A 19,561-nucleotide genomic window follows, 5' to 3' on the forward strand; every position below is an offset into this window, starting at 1 on the left:
GCAGACTGATTTTGGATTCCATGAACTTGCCCAAACACTTGAATGCATCCAATTGATGTCAGCTTCTCCCTCTGCTGGGTCCCACAGCAAGGAGTCCCAAGCGTTTGCTGGGCTCCATGGGAAGCAACTTCTCTTCCTGTGCTTCTGTGGAGCTGCTGCTTCCTGGGATCTCGAGGGAGAACCATTTGCTGGCACTTTCTTCTCTGTGCCACGTGGGGTTTCAGAGGCTTTTCTTTATTACACCTCATCAATGTATCACCCAAGCTCAGCCTGCCCCGCTGTGTGTGCGTCTGAGGCTGGAGTCAGGCCGAGCTTGTCTGTGGATTTATAGCCATGTTCTAGAATCTCTCCTATTCCTATATAAACTCTTTAAAACTAATTGAATCCAGGGAAGACTTGTAATAATTTGGGGGGGGGGGGGGGGAGCCAATTATATTCATTTTTGGCAGCAGGGAGAGGCTGAGGCTGCTGCAGAAGCCATCAAAAGTGGTCTTTAATCACTTCCAAGATCTGGAAGTGCTGGAGCTGAGCAGTGTGTGAGGCTCTGGAGCAGAAGGGCAGGTGTGTCTCACCTGTGTGAGTGTGTGCATGTGCCTGCAGGGGCCTGTGCTGGGGCAAGGTGCTGAGCAGAGCCTGGGCACCCCAGAGTGGAGCTTGGTGCCCTGGCTGGAGGATGCTGCTGGCTGCCATGGAAACCAATCAGAGCTAATAAGCCAGGGATACATTTCCTGTGGGAGCAAAGCAGCAGTGACTGTTGCCTGATACTACAACTACCCACAGCTAATCCTGCTTGCCAGGACTGTCCTGAGCTGCTGCTGCCAGGCATCATTCACTGTGCATGGGTCTCATCTGAGCAGGGTCAGCCTGACCTCAGCAGGAGACCATGGTTTGGAGCCAGCCTGGGCACCTGGCTCACGATGCATTATTCCAACAGTGCTTCAGGTGCAGCTCTCCCAGTGCAGCCTTGCAGCCCCTCAAACCTAAAGGCTTTGCAGATGGCAGTCTGGTCAGCGGAGAGGCAGCAGCAGAGTCTGTTAGAAGCTGTCAGAGCAAGCTGACCCTGGCTATCATCAGGAGGGTAGTGGATCCAGCAGCAGTGGCTTCTAGGTGCAAACCTGGCCATGCTTGAGGGCTGGTGTGGGAGATGGAAGTCTGTTGTTCTGAGTGCCTGAGGAGCCTTTGGAGCTAAGTGTGTGCATGTGTCTGTGCACAGAGCCTGCAACTAGGGGTCCTGCAGCAGTGTCAGTTTGGCACTCTGGTGACTTGACAGGTGTCAGCAGAGGCACAAAACCGCAGCAGAGCTGGGCCTGTGCCCCCTGTGGGCACTCAGGGTCTTCCTTGTGTGTATTTATACAGGGATGTGGCCCCCAGGGCTGTGTAAGCATCCACGCAGCATGGAACAGTTGTGCTGCACCTAGCTGTCAGTCATGGTGGCTGGAAGCACCTAGAGATGGAACCTTGTTGAGCTTGTGCCTTCTGAGACCAGTGCCAAAGAGAGCTGCTGTGAGCCATGTTTCAGGCAGTCAGCACACAGGGGGACAAGGCACAGCCTGGGGGCTGGCTGCTGTTCCATGCCTCTGACCAGTAGATATTCTTAATACAGCCCTGGAAAGAAGCAGAGCTAAAGAGAATGCAGATGGGTCTCAGGGTGTCCCCAGGGCTTTCTGGGTGTGTAAGGTTGTCCAGCCTGCCTGCAGACCACAAAACTCAACCCAAACCCTTGCCCTGAACACATAACTGGCACGCTAAGGACCTTGCAGGGGCAGCAGAGGCATCCTCACCTCACCATGTGTTGATTGCTGGGGATATTTAGTTGCCTGTCTGTCATGAACTAGCAGCTTGGGGAGCAGTGTTGTGAACCCCAGCACCTGGGGAAGCAGCTTCAGCTCTGAAGGCTGCAGCAGTCCCTGTGTCAGCACTCTGGGGAAGGGTTTCAGCAAATGCAGCTTTCTGACTTCAGTTTCTTCATTTGTTTTCTCTCCTTCCCCAGGGTCAGCTCTGACAGCAGCTATCTGGGCACAAACCACAGCTCTCTCACCTCGTTTCTTACCAAGTACTTGCTTTGCCACTGCTGATTCACAGCAGCCTGGTGCAGGGTACCACAGGCTAGGCGAGCCAGAGCAGCCTTTCAGGGCTTTCCTGTGGCTCTCAGAGCTGGGCAGAGTCTTCCTCTCTACTCTGCCCTGGTGAGGACACATCTGGAATACTGTAGCCAGTTCTGGGCTCCCCAGTTCAAGCAGGACAGGGATTGGCTGGAAAGAGTACAGCAAAGGGCTACAAAGATGCTGAGGGGGCTGGCTGAGAGAATTGGGGCTGTTCAGTCTGTAGAAGAGCAGGCTGAGGGGGACCTGATCAATGCCAGTCGATACTCACTGGGCGGGAGGCAGGAGGACGGGGCCAGGATTTGTTCAGTGGTGCCCAGGGGCAGGACAAGGGGTGACAGGCACAGACTGGAATGTCAGAAGCTCCATCTGAACATGAGGAGGAACTGCTGTGATTGAAGGGTGACAGAGCACTGGCACAGGCTGCCCAGAGAGGTGGTGGAGTCTCCATCTCTGGAGACTTTCAAATCCCCCCTGGGGGTGTCCCTGTGCGACCTGCTCCAGGTGCTCCTGCTTCGGCAGGGGGGCTGGACTCCAGGATCTCCTGAGGTGCCTTCCAACCCCTACCATTCTCTGATCTTGTGTGATGCTTTTCACTACTGCAAACCTGTCTTGGAGCTGGGTGTTAACACCTCCAGAGGCACTTTCAGTGCCCGAACTGTTCCTCCCCCTGGGTTCAGAGGAAACCTCACATCAGTGTGAATGGCAAATGGATTTGAGGCGAGCGTGGAGTCAGGCTCGTGGTGATGAGCTAAAGCCTCTGAGATGGGCAGTGGCTCTTCCATGTCCCTCTGTTACAGGGAGGGGAAGGCAAAGAGCTGTTTCTTTGGCGTCTAACAGCTCCTCTGTGTCTCTTCTCTCCCTTCCCCGACATCTCCGGCGTAGTAGTGCGTTTTTCGTGGCAGTGTCCCCAGGAGGGAGCAAGGTGTGACAACACTCGCTGTGTGACCGAGGGAAACCGAAGCACGGACCAGACGCAACCCAGACCTGCCAGGTGCTGCCCGAAGCCCCCAGCCCAAGCCTGGGTGGGTCCTGGGTGGGATCCTGGGATCGGGGAAAGGACGAGCAGCAAAGGTCCAGCGCCAGGGCTGCTTCCCGCAGGAGAGTCCGAGGCGGGGGCGGTGGCAAAGCAACGGGCTGGGGGCACCCTGCAGAGGGGATCTGGTGTGGGGGTGCTGGAACGGGACTGGTGCCGAGTCCGCTGCGAGGGAGCCCGTGCCCGGACGCGGTGTCCGCAGCTCTCACTGCGGGAGCAGGGGGAAGCGAGCCCCCGGGCACAGCATTTCCATCCCTTCCCGAGCGCAGACTCCTCGGAAGGGCTTTGCAGATCTCTGTGCAGGAATCGAAAGCTTTACCCTTTGGATTCCACACCCGCCCTCGCCTCGGTGTTTCCTTCCCAGCCCGACGCCCCGGGAAGGCTGGAGGCAGCTTCGGGCGGGGATCCCAGGATGCGGATGTCCCATCGCGACGGGGGTGGCTCCTGCTTAGTCTTGGTGGGGCTCTCAAAGCGCATCTTTGCTCTCTCTCTGGGGGGAGATTGCCCCCGACAGCCCCCGCCGTACCCCCAGATTTTGGCGTTGCTCTGCTGCTCCTGCGCATCCCGCTGCGCGGGGGTCCCCGCGGTCCCCGGGGAGCACAGGCAGTGGTGAGCAGAACACAAGTGGCCACCCCACTGACCCACCCCCTCCACCTTCCCGCTGGCACCTCCCCCTCCCGCTCCTTTTTTTCTTTCCCAATAGCTCCCAATCTCAGGTTACTCGGCTGAGGAGCTCCCAGCCCGGCAGTCCCAGCCCCACTCTCTGCTCCAGCGCTCGGCAGCCGGCGGGGACTGGGCAGCCCGGGCTGAGGCTCCGGGGGGCTCCGGAGCTGGTGGTCGTGTCCCAGCAGATGGTTGGGGTTAGCGAGTGAGGTCAGGGGGCCGGAGCTGTGTGAGGTCTGCCCCGGAGAGCGCAACAAGAGCTGCCCAGCGCCGGGGAGAGCAGCGAGGGATCGCTTCCAGCCGCAGAAATAAGCCCCGCACTTTGTTCAGGTAAAGCGAAGGCTCCTCAAGCCTCTGTCTCCCTCTTTTCCCTTCTCCTTCCCGGTTTTGGGGGGCATGCTGGCACAGCACCCTTGTCAGAGCCAGTCGCTCCTGCCTTATCAATGCTGCCATTGTCCGGCTGACAGATAAGAGCGGGGGCCGATGCCCACGGCATGACACCCCCAGCGCGGCCGGGCTCACGCTTTTGGGGTGCAGAGAGGACAAGCCCCTGGGCTCTGCGGGGCTTCCCCCGCTCCCTTCCCGCACACGCGTGTGCGTGGAGCCCGCCGCTGCCGGTCCCGGTGCGGGGTCCGCGGCTGAAGCCTTAGTGTGCCCCCGGATCCGCGGAAACGGCACGGGTGGGAACGGGGAGGAACGCGGCGGAGCCTTCCCGGGGCTTTCAGAGCCTTCCCGAGGTGCTGGGAGGTGCCTGAGGGTGCAGTGCAGCCGGGCCGGGGCCGGGGCTCAGCTGAGGAGAAGCAAAGCTTTCGGAGAGTGCTTGTCTGTAAAGTTTGGAAGACTCCTTCAGAGAGTCCTGGCCGGGAGGCTGGGGGTTGGTGTGGAGAAGGTTTGGCTGCCACATGGGCTTCCATTGAGGAGAAAATGAGGGAAAGGCTGGGCAGGGTGTGAGGCTGCTCCCGCAGCTGCAGCGGAGCAGATGGATGGGATTTCTTCTTGGAGCTGTTTGGGAAAGTTTTACAAGGCAGAGCAGCATCACTCTAATGGAGCATTAAAGCCTCGCTGCAGCTACAGATTCCAGCCCGGAGACCTGAAGTGTTAATTAGAAGCAAGCAAAAGAGGAGTGTTGGAGGAGGAAGGGAGGGGTGGGATCAGCGCTGGAAGTGCTCTGCTATCATCCCCATTTAATTCCGTTAAGTTCATTGATGTCTGGAGCGTGGGAAGCCCAGCAAATGAACTGGGAAGTCAGAAATGTTATCACTAATTACTGCGGGATGGCTTAAGCCGGCATGAGGAGGTTCTCTCTCGCGGTGTTGCTCGCAGTGTCCTGCACGGGGAGGCCAGAGGACGGGGTCTTTCCTCTCATTCCATGAGGAATTTGCATGATTGGATGTCACCTCTTCCCGTGCAGGGTAACAGATTCGTCTCTTTCACACTACCAGCTCTTCACACTAACTCGCTCACACCTGTGGAGCTCATGAGTTACTGCCTGCTGCTTGTGAAGGGAGTCTCACCCTGTCCTCACCACTGGCAGGTGAGAGCCTCCCTCGGTCGTGCTGGGTGGGCTGTGTGCTGCAGTGGGAGTTGCTGAGGGGCTGAGCAAGAGGCTCTGCAGCATTCAGCTGCCTGAGGTGCCCACACCCCCCTGCTGCAGGCTGCACACACAGCTCTGCCCCAAAACCTTTTTTTGGGGGGGTTTACTTCTTTGTTTCTGAGCAGGCTGTTGGGCCCCTCTGCAGGTTGTTCTTAGCTTGCATTTCCAGACTCTGCTCAGTAGGAACCTGTCTTCAGAAGTGCCTCAGAGCAATGTGAACCAGGGAATTAGCTAAACCCCACTGTGATGGTGTGACCCTCCCAGGAGGTGTGGGGATGGATTTGACTCGTTTGATTTTTCTTTCTTCCTCTCCTTTCACTCCTCCTCATTGCAAAAAGCAGTGGAAACTTTCACAAGCTTAGAAATGAACCCAGAGCCAAAGGAAGCCCTCACCATGACTCTGTGTTAAGGCCTTGTCCAGTGGGTTTCTCACCTTTGTGCTCCCCAGCGAGTCCTGGGGGAAGCCCAGTGGGCAGCTCTGGTGCATGGGGCCTGAGTCCCCCAGCGAGGCTGAGGTGCTGCACCGGGACTTGCACAGCTGCTGTCACAGCCCAGCTGAGCCCCATCCCTCTCCATGGGTATCAGCAGATCACAGAGCAGCTGACCTGTAAGGAGCCCTCTCTTTCAGACAGTGCCTTCCTAGCTGCACATGCCCAGCTTGTTATTGTCCTACTGGGGGGAACGAGTTTCTCCAGCACTGCCAGAGAATCTCGCTGAGAAACTGGGGACAGCAAATCATGCTTCTCCTTCCTGTGTAATGATGGGGCTGCTCAAAAGACAATGCCCACGGGGCAGTCCAGCTCCTTGTCCAAACGTAATCCACTGCTCCAGATGGTAAACATTCAAAGACATATTTATGGTGACTCCTACATACCTCCCTTTGACATTGGCTGGGTTGTGGGGTGGGCTTTCTTTCTGAGAGCACTTGTGCTGGGTACACACATGAAGTTCCCATTAGCATCCTGGCAGCTGTAAAAGTGCTCAGAGCTCCCAGAGATGTTCCTCACAGTGAGACAGAAATAATCTGAGGAGAGAGATCTGAGAGCGGTGCAAGCTCAGGAGCTCCGCAAGGCGCTCAAGGTAACAAATTCCAGAGGAACAAAAAGGTCCAGGAGCTGCTGCCTGAGAGCTGGAGCACATTTTTGTTATGGCTGATTCATCTGTGCTTGCTGGGGAATGCTGAACATACCAGGCATGTCTGTGCGAGGGGAGGGAGTCCTGCTGCACTGAACCTGGGGGGCTGCTTTTGCCCTGGCTGTGAGGACTAGTGGGACACCGGGGGGCTTCGTGGGGTTGCTTTCAAACTGGCACTTTTCTTTTCCCCCCTCGCTGCTCCCAGCAGTGAGACAGAGCCCAGGGGAATGTTTTCCAGCCAGAATTGTGTCCTGCCCTGAATTGTCTTAATTATGTGTCATTTTATTGCTTGTCAGGGGCTTCCTCCTCTTAGCACTTTATAATCGAGGTGGGTGAGCTTGTTCCACCGTCATCTGCAGCTCCAGTTTCTGCTGCCTGCCTGGCCCCGTGGCCTTGCAGTGGTTGTTGTCTCCTTTTCTGAGGGGGAAAAACACACTGGTTATGATTGGGGTGATTTCCCATTGGAAAAGGCCAAACCTTTGGTGAGTGTGCAAAGGGTGTGTAAATGCATCTCCAAAAGCAGAGAGAGAGGCCACTGGCAGGGAAGGCACTTGGGAATCCAGAGGTAGCCTATGGATGGCAAGCACCGGTGTGAGAATCACTGTGGCAATCCTGCTGGCAGCCCCCGGTGCAGTCAGGGGCTGAGCAGAAAGGGACAGCAGCAGTGTGGTGATGCTGGGGCTGTGCCTTCCGTGTGCAAGCCCTTACAAACCCCTCACTCAGCTGGGGTGGGACAGCTGTGGACAAAAACCGTTGTGGAGGCTTTGCAGCTCCTGTTCCGCCTGCATCACTTGGGGCAGACACTTCTGAGGGCCTGCAGCTCGGCACCCAGCTCTGGCTGGCAGGCTGCACCCAGCGCTCTGTGCTCCTGCAGGGGTCTGAGCCCAGGCTCCTCCTGGACGCTTGTGCAGATGCCATGGGAGCCATGGGCTCCACGATTTCCTCAGCTTTAGAAAGGCTCTGGGGATTTGTGCTGGAGTGGGAGGGCAGGCTGAGGGATAACAATTGAGAGAGCTCCTTTCTGAGTGCCTGGAGAGCCGCAGCGCTCAGCAGAGCCCGGGGGTCCCGTGACAGCTCTGCGGTGGCACAAAGAATCCAATTAGTGGCCACTCCTGCTGCTGATACCAGATCTGCCCTGAAAAATGTCCACCCTTCCTGCCCTCCTCGTAATCCCATCCAGGGCACTGATAATGGGATCAGAGCCTGGCTGCACAGCCCCTGTTTAAATTTTAACTGCTGTCCTGGGAGGTTTTGAGGATGCTGAAAGAGGAGGCACTGAGCGGTGCAGCTCAGCAGGGCTACGTGACACACGTGGCACCAGGGTCACCCAGCAGTGGCGTTCCTCAGACTAGGTGCTCCCAACACCTCCACCACAGGTGGAGCTGCTGTGAGGGGGCTGCAGATGGGGCAGGGGGGCTGGAAGTGCACAGTGAGGAGCCCGTGGAGCTGCAGCTGTCCTGAGGTTACCTGTAGACCTCCATGGCCACAGGTATGGGGACAGGAGCGGGAGGTGGCACCATCCCCTTGGCTGTGCCCCAGCAGTGGCAGCAAGTCCACCTGCTTCTCCTTTAACAAGTCCTACATGATCCCTCTGCTGGACCAGCAATGGAGTATTCCCCACATCCCTCTCTTTGTCTTTCCCTTTCCTCACTCCAGCCCCAGCTCACACATGAGCAGAACACAGCAGCTCCTGCTGACCCCACCAAGCTGCAAATGCTCAGTGCTTGCAGGGGACACTCGGGAGTGGAAGGACTCCAGGCTGTCATTGGTATCACCTCAGAACACAGGGCAGCACTGTGTGAACTGCCAGAGCAGGGCCTTTGCAGCTCTGTCAGTAGCTTCCTTCTGAGAGGTCTTTGCTTTGCTATTGCTTGTTCAAGCTCCAGGTCTGTTGTTTCGTGGTGAGACAAATCCCTCTTTAACTTCTGCAGTCTTAAGCCTTACTCTCTGAGCAGAGATACTTATTTCACCTTCTGGTGCCTGCATTGCACACAGCAGGTCTGGGATCAAGGATTGCCCAGGACTCCGATTCCCACTTGGAGGAGACACAGCCAGGGTTTGGTAAGCCTTTGCCACTCTGCCTGCTCTTAATCCTGCAGCTCTTTGCAGCCCTCCCCATCACTGCTGGCTTGGTCACAGTGGCACATTTTTGTAGGAGCTGAACCTTTTCACCCAAGGTTTTGCCACAACTTCCTTGGAATTTTGCTTCAGAGTAGAAGAAGAAATCACTTCCAGCTGCAGCTGCTGCAGCCCTGCCCTGTAGCTCATGCAGCTCCCTGCAAAGCTGCTGAGGCTGCTGCGGCTCCAGACAAAACCCTTCTCTCCCCGCAGCGTTATCCCAGGCTGGGGTGACAGCCACCACCATCCCTGGAGGCCCTCCAGGGGCACCATGCTGTGGAAGTCCAGAGTGTTCAGAAGATCAGTGCTGGGTTATCCACAAAATATCTCTTGGAGCTTCTGCATGGAGGCAAAACACCAGAAGTCAATAATTTGATGTTCTGAGAGCAGAGCCTCTGCTGGTGCTGCCTGAGTGCAGCTGTGGCCCTGGGTGCTGCCACTGCTCTGTGATGTGACTCTAACCCCTGCCAGCTAGGGAAGGAGCTGCTCCACAGCAGCTGTATTTTTGTGGCTCTTCACAGGAGGGGAACTCTGTTTGGAAAGCCCTCAGAGGAGATGGGAAAGCTTTTGGCACTGGAGCTGTGGAGAATAAATGTAACAGGGAGCTAACAGGGATTGTTTTTCTCCCAAGCCTCCATAAAAGCAGCACAGTGAGCTGCTCCAGCATTGTAATTGCCATGTGCCAAGATGTTCATTATTCTAGCATGTGCACTGCTTGCTCTGGTTTCACTTAAACCCAGAAAAATGTGTTACCAAGCCCATAAATGTCTGCAGAACTGCCAACTCCCCTGACTTTTATCAGTGGTCTCATGATATTCAGCCTCCTTCGTGAAGCTTCGAGGGCTGGAGGCAAGATCTAACGTGAGAAGTTCAAATCTCTCCCCTCTCTGGTTTATTTTAACCTAATCCTCCTGCTTGCTGAGGAGGTTGACCTGCATGCAGCTCCAGAAACCCGGGGGGAGCCATCAGGAATCATCTGCTCCAAGCTCTCCTGGCCAAAGCCCAGCCTAGGCAAGATCTCCCAGCGCCCTGGCCTGCAGAATCTCAGTGCCCGGTGCTGGGGACTCCCTCACTGCCCTGGGGAGATCATTCCAAGGGCTGCTGGTTCTCACTGGATAAAGCTTCTCTGGTGTCCAGCTGGAGTCTCCTCAGAGGTAGCTTGTCCCCACTACCCCTTGTCCTTCCCACACAGCTCCTCACAGAAAGGAGTCCTCCCCCTTCCTTTTTTTTGCAGTCACCCTTTAGATACTGGAATAGGGTGGGGAGGTCTCCCCTCAGCCCTCTTGAGGCTGGACAAGCCTCAGCCTTTGCTTACATGGCATCTTCCCAGCTCTTGCATCACCTTTGTGGACCTTCTCTGGACTCTCTCCAGCCTGCCCACAGCTTCTTTGCATGACAGGGACAAAACCTGGGCCTGGAGTTCTAGGTATGGCCTGGCAGTGCTGAGCAGAGCAGGTTTGATCCATTCTCTCCAGCTCTGTGGTGTCTGAGTGCTTCCTCTAGTGACCCATCCAGCTGCTCAGAGCTCTGAGCTTTCCTTCCAGGAGAAATCCTGAGCGTGGCACTGCTCAGTCAGGCATCTCCAGGGCATTTGCCATGTCCCACACTCTGCTGTCCAGGACCCCCTGCAGCTGCTGTGATGGACATGGGGAGGTGGCAGTGCCAAAGAGGAGCTCCAGCAGCCTGGAAATGACAGAGGTGGAGAGCTTCTTTTTGTAGTGCTGGAGGAAAACTTTAGAAGCCTCATGAGAAACAAAAGTCATTGACTTTGGAGCCAGAGGTGGGCTGGGAGCTGCCCAGGCACATGGAGGTACCTGGGGTGCAGGGTTCTCTGGGGCACCAGGTGTTGGACACTGGCAAGGGCTGGGGCTGCTCTTCCTTTGCTGGCAGTTCCTTGTGCGTCCTTCACATCCCCCCTGTTGTTACACAGCACACAAACTGTTTCCATCTCTGCTTTTATCTTTTGCTTTTCCTACTCTAAGCTGTTCAATGTGTTCAGTGCTGTCAGGAAACTGCTGTAAATGAAAGTGTGGAGTGATGTGGAGTAGCCTTAATGAAAGCCAAAGGAATGTGAGCTGGCTGTTTTTCATGGGAAGTTTTGCTCTCTTCCATCCCCTGCCCTCCTTAAACACATTGCCCTTTCCTGACCTCTTCCTTGTTGAAGGTTAAGTGGGAAATATCTCTCCAGCTTAACCAGCAAGGCTCTCCCTGGCTCATGTTTACTCTCCTGGTGCTGGGCATCCATCTTTCCTGGAGCAAAGTTGTTAGTCTGGGATTTCAGGCAGAAGTGGCAATGATGCTGAGGTGCCAAGCCTCCCTCCCTCTTGCCTCTAGCTGCTAGTGAGGGTTTGGGCAGTCCTTATGCCAGGGATGAGGCAGCCTCAGGAGCAGGTTTGTGTGGTCAGTGCCTTCCTCCCGAGCACCTCCTCTCCTGGCTTTGGGAGCAGATGTCAGGAATTCTGTGGGTGCCATCTCTGAGCATTGAGTGCATTGCTTCTGCCACATCTTCCACCCCTGCCTGAGCACCTTCCTTGCCTGCTCCCCCGTGCACCATGTGAGACAGAACTCCCTGGGCTGGTGAGGAGGGTCCCTGCTGTGCTGGCTCCAAGATGCTTCCTCAGTCTCTGCAGGAGTGTCAGAGGAGGCAGGATCTGTGTCCTCAGGAGGATGCTGCGCTCCCCAGCTGCCACACTGCTGTGAGCAGTGAGGGCTCTGCTCCTTGCTGCCCCTCCTCGTCTGGATGTTGCTGAGGTTCCTCCCACAACAGCTCCCACCCATCCCCAGGGTGTATCCCAGCTCTTTAACTTGGCTTTCACTCTCCTGGGTGTATTTTACTCCAGGAACTGGCTGGTTCTCCCTTCCTGATAAGGACACTCATTAGTCTGACAGATCAGAGCAGAGACCAGAGTGCAGGCAGTGCTCCAACCGACCCAGCAGCCCTTGCCTCCCTCTTCAGCAGAGCTGTGCCACGGTGCAGCAGCAGACTGCAGCAAGGGAGGGTCTTTGCTCCTCAGAGACAGCATTTCTGTGCTCTGTAATTCACTGAGGGTGCAAAATGTCTCTGGCTGGACCGAAGTCACCCCTGTGACTGATAAAATCCACTCCAGCTGATAGCTGGAGCAGCTCTGCTGAAGGCTGGTGGTGTCAGACACAAACCCGCCCCCCAGTCCCTGCACTAAATACGTTGCAAATGTTTGGTGTCTCTCATGGTAACGTAAAGCAGAGCCCTTAATGAGCCTAAAGCAAACAAATACATCAGAGTGCTCGAGTGTGGTTCCAATTTCAGAAGAGAATTCTCATAGGTTTGCCTTTTTTCCCCCTCCACATCTTGACTCTGAGCTGGGCAAGTGTCTGTGCTCCCCACAGCACTGAGAAGCTGCAGTGGGAGAATTGCCTTCTCTCCTCACCACCGTGCTGCTCTTTGGCCACACTTCCATCCCCTGGAAGACAGAAAGGTGAAGGGAGTTGAAAGCACCCTGGCAGCAGCCTGGCACCCTGCAGCCACTGCGTTCCCATCAAAGGAACCTCCTGCAGCAGGCTCCCACACGTGGCCAAATGGGAAGCTCAGAGCCACATCCAGCAAAATCCTGAGGAAGAGAGGAGCAGAGGCTGGCTCAGGACAAGAGATGTCTCTAGGTTAGTGTAAGTGGAAGGTTTTGCTCTTGGCTGCTCAAAGAAGCCTCCCACACTTCAGAAAGGTGACTCCAAGTTGTCTCCTGCACTATCCAGCCAGCGAGGGGGGGCAGGGCCAGCTCCCGGCTGTGCTGCTCCATGCATGTGCAGTGTGCTGATGGAGGATGCTCCCCTAGCAAGGGGTCCTGAGCAGTGAGGGATGGAAGTCCCTCAGAACGCAGCCTGCTGGGAGGAGCCCAGCGAGCCCTGAGCATCCAGAAGCAGGAGAGAGGAGTCTGCAGTCCCTGTCCTGCAGACAGAAATAGCTGGGCAGGATCTGGGGGAGCTGCTCCATTGTGTGTCAAACAATGGATGTCAGCCACAGTGTCCTGGCAGCGCTGCTGCCACGCTGCTGACGTCAGCAGCCCCCAGCTGGCATTCGCTGTCTTCGCTCTGTCTCCTGCCTCCGTCCTGGGCAAGGCAGGACAGCTGTGCCAGGTTCATGCCCGCTGAGGGAAATGGAAACATTCCTGTGGGTGCCAGCGCTGCTGGGCTCATCTGTGGCTCGTTTCGTCTCACCACTCTGCTGCTTCACCTGCTGTATTTCCTTCTGGGGGTGTGGATGAAGGAGTCCCTGCAGGCAGTATCTCACCCAGCTGGTGCTGCTGGGCAGCTCTTGGTGCTTGTCTCGCTGCATGTGCTCGGAGCTGGTGTTTGAAGTGAGCAAGCAAGAGTCCTGGAGCTCTCCCAGTGAAAGGAGGAGATCTTTACAAGGGTGGGGAACGAACTTTGGGACCCACATGGACTCAGCTGGCTGATGTTGAGGAGGATTGATGGGAGGGTTGTGCTCCAGCCTTCCCCCTGCCCCATTAGCTGCTCTGACCACTGTTCTTCATCAGCTTGTTCCCATCCTGATCATTTTGTTTTCTTTCTGTCTTTTTATTTGCTGTTACATTCTTGGCTTTCAGAAAACACTTTCCTTCCAAAAGCTCTTTGCCCAATTTCCCATAACAGCAACCAGAATAGGGGAAAAATCTTTCTTTTATAGCACTTTGAATTTTTGTAGCAGAATTCATCCCTTGTGTGCAGTCAGCCTTCCAGGGGGATTTGCACTCAGAGGCTAACAATCTGACCTGGTGCATCAGAGCCTACCTCTCCCTGCAACTGCAGCTGGCAGCTGCAGCCAAGCAGAGTCAGACTCCATTTGGGTTTCCACATCGAGGGCAGGATGTGATTGATCCTCCCCCAGTGTCTGCATACCTGCCCTTCCTCCACATCCTCCTCTTGCATTGCACCACGTGCCTGAGACGTGGCCTAATGCAGGGAGTGGGGCAACCACCTCACTGCTGACTTCTTGGCCTTTCATTGCCTCTCAAGGTTTTTCTCTGGGGGGGAATGGCTGGAACGGTGCTGGGCCTGCAGCCAGCTGCTGTGGGGAGGGGTCTGCTGTGCTCCCCCATCCCCAGCACCGCTCACCCAGGAGGTGCTGCTCCCAGAAGGCTGGCAGGGTGGTGCTGGCTCCTGTGGTGTGGTCAAAGGAAGGTTGCTGTGCTGAAGGGGACAGGGGAGTTGTGCTGAGTGCTTGTTCTGATTCCCAGCCCCTTGGCCCAAGCAGAGCCTGCTCAAGAGTGCTGAGGGTACCCGTGGAGAAAGGCAGCCCTCATGGCTTGCCCATGACCTTGTGTCACTGCTGGTGAGCCAAAAGGATGGATGGCAGCCAGTGAGAATGCAGAGAAACTTTCAGCTACTGCTGACTGAAATCCATCAGTCAAAGCTCCATCAGCCCAAGCTGGGCAGCCCAGCCCCTCAGGAAAGCCCAAGCACAGCAATGGTGTTGGTTTTCCTGTCCCATTTATCCCATCCCTGTGCTTCTGTGAGCAAGTTAAACTCTGGGCTTGTGTTTTGCAGGTGAGATCCCCAAGACCTGTTGGCTTTCCCACCAGCCACCAGCTCCCAGACCTAATGGCATCTTGGTCTGTGATGGGGTTTATTGGGAAGCAGATTGAACTGAGCTCACTGGTGGGAGGGAATCTCAGTCAGCCCTGCTGGAGCTGTGCTGCTGCCCTCTGTAGATGCTCTGCATTCTGTGTGCAACCTTCTCCTGAGAAGGACTAAAGGAGAATTGCTGAGAGATGAAGCAATTGCAGCAGTGATGTCTGCTGGAGCCCTCTCCTGAAATGGTCACAGTGGGGCCTATGGCATGGCTCCAACCCCTTCACTCTGAGCAGTGTCTCTGCCTGGCTGTGCTGGGCCCCCTGCAGTAGTCTAGAGATGACTGCAGGTGGGTTGGTTTTGTGGGGAGGTTTGGTGGGGTCTGAAGATAAATTAAGCTATCTCTAAGCAATTAATTTAATAGCTTTTATTGTTCTGTTTCTTGTAGGGAGCAAAAAGTCTGAGCTGAGGAATAGTGGAGAAAGAATGAGAGCATCTCCTTGCACAGGGGAAAGGTAAGGCTGAGAGCACTCTTGTGGTGCAAGCACATTTTGATAGCGTGGCAGCAGCCAGGAGGTAGTTTAGTGCCCAAAGGCTGGCAGCTTTTCACTGAGACTCATTCAAAGCCTCTCTGCCTTGGCCACCCAAAAGCTGATGATGTCCAACTGACCCTTTCTGATGGGTGGAGACCAAGAGCCCACTGCCACCCTATGGCCTTGGAGAAGAGAAGGCTCCCTTAGGAGCATGCATCTGCCCAGGGTGGTAGTGGACTCCCCATGCCTGGAGGGGCTCACAAGATGTTTGGGTGAGGTGCTTGGGGCCATGGGCTAGCAGGTGTCAGGTGTTGGCTGGACTCAATCTCAAGGTCTCTTCCAGCCAGGGGACTCTGATCCTGCTGCAGGTTCCTGGCCTTAACACCATCTCCACTGTGGGCTGGTTAGAGGCAGGCTCCATTCTTTCTTTTCCCCCTGCCTCTCCATTCCCTGGAAGCCATAAGTGCTGCCATTTCCCCTGGGGTTCCTTTTCTTTTGGCCCCCAGCTGTGCATGAGTCAACACTGCCTATGTGTGCCCACGGCTCCTGTGGCTGGTGTCTGTGCCAGGCACCAGAGCTGTCCCAGTGAGGCTGGGTCTGACCTTGCAGAAGTTCTCAGATGAAGACTCTAACCATGCTCAGTGTCCCCAGAAGCAGGCAGGCTGCCTGGTCACTGCCCTTGTAACACAGCTGCAGGAAGCAGCCTGTTCCAAACACAGCCCCTGAGCTCTCCAGGGGTCTGTAGGCATCAGGCAGCCAGGCTGTGGCTGGCCTGGCCCAGCAGGGTGGAGGGCTAGGAGAAGGGGAGCTGGCAGGCTGACAGAGGAGCAGGCTTCACACCAGAGGAAACCAAAGCCTGAGAGGGGCTTTCCTGGCTGAAGGGCTGCTGCAGGCAGCAAAGCCCTGGCTGGTGGTTTCTGCGGCCCCAGGGTGAGGGTTCCTGAGGGGCACGCTGGCTGCTGCGGCCCCGGCGCTGCTCCTGCCTGTCGGCAGCACTGTGCCCGCACAAGGAGCCAGCTGACAGGGCTCAGCCGTCTCCAATGAACCTGCTGGCTGGTTTGGGCTTGGGCAGGTTGGTCCTGCCAGCCCCAGGAGCCTGTGTGCTGGCACACCCTGGGGACATGGGGTGGGAGGGGAAGGTGGTGTCTCTCTTCTGGGAAGCTTGTGTCTGCTGGAGGCTAAGGGAATGAGAAGCTCCAGCCTCTGCTAACAAAACATTTCCTGTGCTCATGGAGATAAACAAAGCAGAGCTTTTTTTTTAACTGCCAGTGAGACTTTCTCCTGGCTGGAGTCACCTCTGAGGTCTGCATAGCAGCTCAGGTCAGGAGAGGGGAGAGTAGATGTGGACTGGTTGGCCTTTGTCAAAGGCGGAGGAGTGAGGACTTCAGATCCACACAGCAGGTATTGGTAAGCTCCTTTCAGGCACCGATGGGCTCTCTTGATTTGTGCATGGTGCCTGTGTGCCCTCGCTCTGGGCAAGGTCAGGTGAGCAATTCCACAGCCAAGCTGCCTGACAGTTCTGTCTAAACACCACAAAAGCTCTCAGGAAACATCCTGATGGGTTGGGAAGCTCGATGAGGGACACCTAGCTGTGTGAAGCCAGGGTTGGAAGCCTCAAGGCTGCACTAGGCAGAGCCAGGCTGTGCTTAACTCCATGGCAGACAGGTCTGCTGCCAGCCCACAGGGGATGCAGAAGGGAAGCTCTCATTTGACTCTGCCAACAACCCAAGCCAGAGCTCAGCATCCCTGTCCAGGTCTTTTACAGCAGTGGGAATTATTCTGGATCTGCCACAGGCTCCCCCAGCTGTGGTGAGGCACTGAAGGAGCAGGAACAGGCTGCTGGGCACTTCAGCAATGAGCAGAGCATGGGGAGGTCAAGATGCTGAAAACTTAGTGTCTGCTCTCTAAGGTTCCACAGACCTTAGCAGCGGCAGCCTGCTGACCTGTGAGTGAGGTAATGAGGCAGGGCTGAGCCTGCAGGGTGACTCAGCAAAGCAAACAGCAAAGGACAGCTTCAGTCTGGCAGAGTCTAGCTGCAGCCTGGGCAGAGCCTGCTGCCACCACAGCAGTGAGCAGTGTTAACCTCTTCCTCTCCTTGCAGGTGTTACCTACAGTAAGCCAAGTGACCAAGAGCCACCAGCTTCAGCCCAGTGCTATGAAAATCAACCAAGGCAGAGCAGCTGCAGGGAATCTCCCAAGGTACAGAACTAAACTGCTTATTCAGTACCTAATGAACCCAAACCAGCCCCCAGCTGGTGCTGCACCACCCAAGTGTTCTGTCAGGTCAATCATTAAGCTGCAGTCAATCTTCTGGAGGTCCTATCCTGCCAGACTTTAAAGGCTCAAGACCAGCCCAAGGACCCTTAAGGTCTCAGGGAGCCAGTAAATGATTACCCAGAGCTGCTTGGGCCAAGGTGTGCTGCTGGTAACCTTCTGGGGCTGCAGGCATCCCAAAAGGGTGAGTTCTGTGCTTGCTGAATAGCAGCCTGTGGCAGCCTGCAGGCAGGGAACCTTTCCTGGGCTTGAGGTGTGCCAGGGGAAAGTGCCCCTCTGCTGCAGGAGGTGGTGGTGGGCAGTGCTCTCTTGTTTGTGAGCCTGGCAGGGGTGCAAGGCTGAAGCTGAGCTACATCCAGAGAGCATCAGGCTTTGGTCTTCCCTTCTTTTGGTGATTTTCTCCTCCACCCAGCAGCCAGTGCTGGGTGCTGCAGGCACTGATGCCAGGTGGTTCTGGCATACTGGAGAAGTGGAAAGAACTGGTGCCAGGCAGCTGCTGATGGCAAAGGACAGCACAGGGGAAGCTGTCCTGGGTGGCTCTGCCCCAGCAGCTCCAGAAGAGCTGCATTAGTTCTGTGCTTTCAAGGCCTGGCTGACATCTAGGTGGGATTAAGAGGTCACAGCAAGCTGTGTGGGGACCTTTTGATGTGGGAGTGATGGCACTAGGCTGAGTATCAACCACAGCATCCCAGAGTGCCAGGCTGGAAGGGACCCCAAGGATCTTCTGGTCCAGCCATGCTAGGTGATGGTGCAGTTGGTCAGCAGCCTGTTGAGATGAATCCTCTCATGGAGGGGACTCCACTGCTGCCCTTGGGAGGTGATTCCAGTGGTTGACTCTGCTCACTGTGAAAAATCAGACACCTCAGCTTGGACAGAAACACCAAGCCAGGGGCCAGAGCTGGGAGCCTGCAATGCTCCTCACATCTGCATCATGTTGTCACCTACTTACATCAGGCACATCTGGACAAAGAGCTGCAGGTGCCCATGGCTGGACAGCAGCTACAGGTGGTGCAGGTGCATGTGGCTGGCAGCACAGGACAGCTGCAGGACAGCAGGTTTGCATCACCTGCAGCTCCTTGCCTGGGGTTCTGCTTGCAGCCAGTTGCCAGCTCAGTTGTTCTCATGGTGGAATATTTCAGCCAGCTTCAGATCACTTCTCAGCACACCTGCAGCAGCTGTACATCACTCAGGCTGCTTTCCTTTCCCCCCAGCTGGGTGGTTGTGTGCTGGTCCCACACGAGGCACAGGCTCTTTGCTCCCACACAGCTTTTAGGACATCCAGGCTGCCTGGCACCACTGGTCCAGGCATTGTCCCCAGCTCCACCTTCAGCTCTCCCTGCTTTATCTGAACCTTTACCAGCTCTAGCCCTGGGCTGCTCTTAAAGAGATCACCTAAAACAGGGCCAAGAAAGTGCATCCTTTAGTTTTCCAGAGCAGCAGAACATGGTTTAGATCCTAAGTCATAGAACGGTTTGGGATGGAAGGGACCTCAGAGCTCATCCAGTTCCAACACTTCCCACCAGCCCAGGTTGCCCAGGGCCTCATCCAGCCTGGCCTTGAACAGCTGCAGGGAGGTGATGCTGCTGTTGCTGGAGGGGATGACCCCCCAGCTCCAGTCCCTGAGAGGAGCAGTGCCCGTCCTGGTGAGGCTCCCAGCCTGCCCAAGGCAGGAAGCACAACTAATCTTCTGAAGGGCTTTCTGCTGGAAGGCTTCCAAGCCATTTTTACAGAACCAAAGGTTAATATTTTTCTCTTAAGGAGCTTGGAGGTTGTTTATCTAAGCTGAAGCTGTGGAGGTTCACTCTTCACTGCCTGCACCATGTGTTGGTGTGGAGAGGTTTCACAAGAGGAATCTCTGAACATCCCTCTTCTGCCCAGCTCGGGGCCGTGGTGCCTCAGCCAGGCTCTCCCTGTGAGGTATGCAGAGGGTGATTGATATTTGTCAGTGCTGGGAGTGCCTGCAGAGCAGTGCCTATGAGGTCAGTCTTATCACTTGCAGCAGGCAAAAAACCCTTGCAAAGTTCCAAGAAAAATGCAAAGGTGGCTTCCTGACCTGGAGCTTGGCAATGCTCTGGTGTGTATAATCTGTCCCTGACACTCATGCAAAGCCCTTCCTGGCACAGCACCCACGGACATTCCACAAGCCAGCCTCAGTTAATTAAGTGGAGTACAACTTAACCCTTGGGGTCAGGGTGTTTGGTTTTATTGCTGCACACACACACACCTCTCCCAGCCCCAGACAGGCTCCCAGAGCCCACTCTGGCTGGGGAAGTGTGAGAGCCTCAGCTGGAGCGAGCATGGCCTGCAGACAGGGACTGCAGGGGTTTGCTTTGCGGCAGCTGACTCCAGGTTCCAGGGCTTAGGAGAGTGAAGGGGAGGACAGGCCAAGGGCTGTGCTGGTGCCTCCCAGCAGGAAGCTGGGTAGGTGCTCAGAGGTCTCCCAGAAGATGTCAGGAGATGCCAGCAGGCAGTAGGTGGTTAGAAGAGGCTGGGAGGCTGAGGGCAGGGGACAGGGATCTGCAGCTGGCTGCAGCACCTTCACTGCACGGCAGGGCCCCTGAGG

The 19,561-nt window shown here is 56.0% G+C and overlaps 1 protein-coding gene across 2 annotated transcripts in view; it reads left to right on the plus strand.

The window, feature by feature from the left end:
* Positions 1–3,317: 3,317 nt before the first annotated feature.
* SULF1 (sulfatase 1) overlaps positions 3,318–19,561 on the plus strand; it is a 58,425-nt gene continuing 42,181 nt past the window's right edge. For both annotated transcript variants that reach the window (XM_068162535.1, XM_068162534.1), the window contains exons 1-4: positions 3,318–4,131; positions 5,213–5,335; positions 14,640–14,706; positions 16,826–16,923. The gene's annotated coding sequence lies outside the window, so the exon portion shown is untranslated. The remainder of the gene's footprint in view (positions 4,132–5,212; positions 5,336–14,639; positions 14,707–16,825; positions 16,924–19,561) is intronic.

The sequence above is a fragment of the Melanerpes formicivorus genome, unplaced genomic scaffold (genome assembly GCF_026170545.1).
Source record: "Melanerpes formicivorus ecotype bairdi unplaced genomic scaffold, bMelFor1.0.p_v2 SCAF_65, whole genome shotgun sequence".
Classification (NCBI taxonomy): Eukaryota; Metazoa; Chordata; class Aves; order Piciformes; family Picidae; genus Melanerpes; species Melanerpes formicivorus.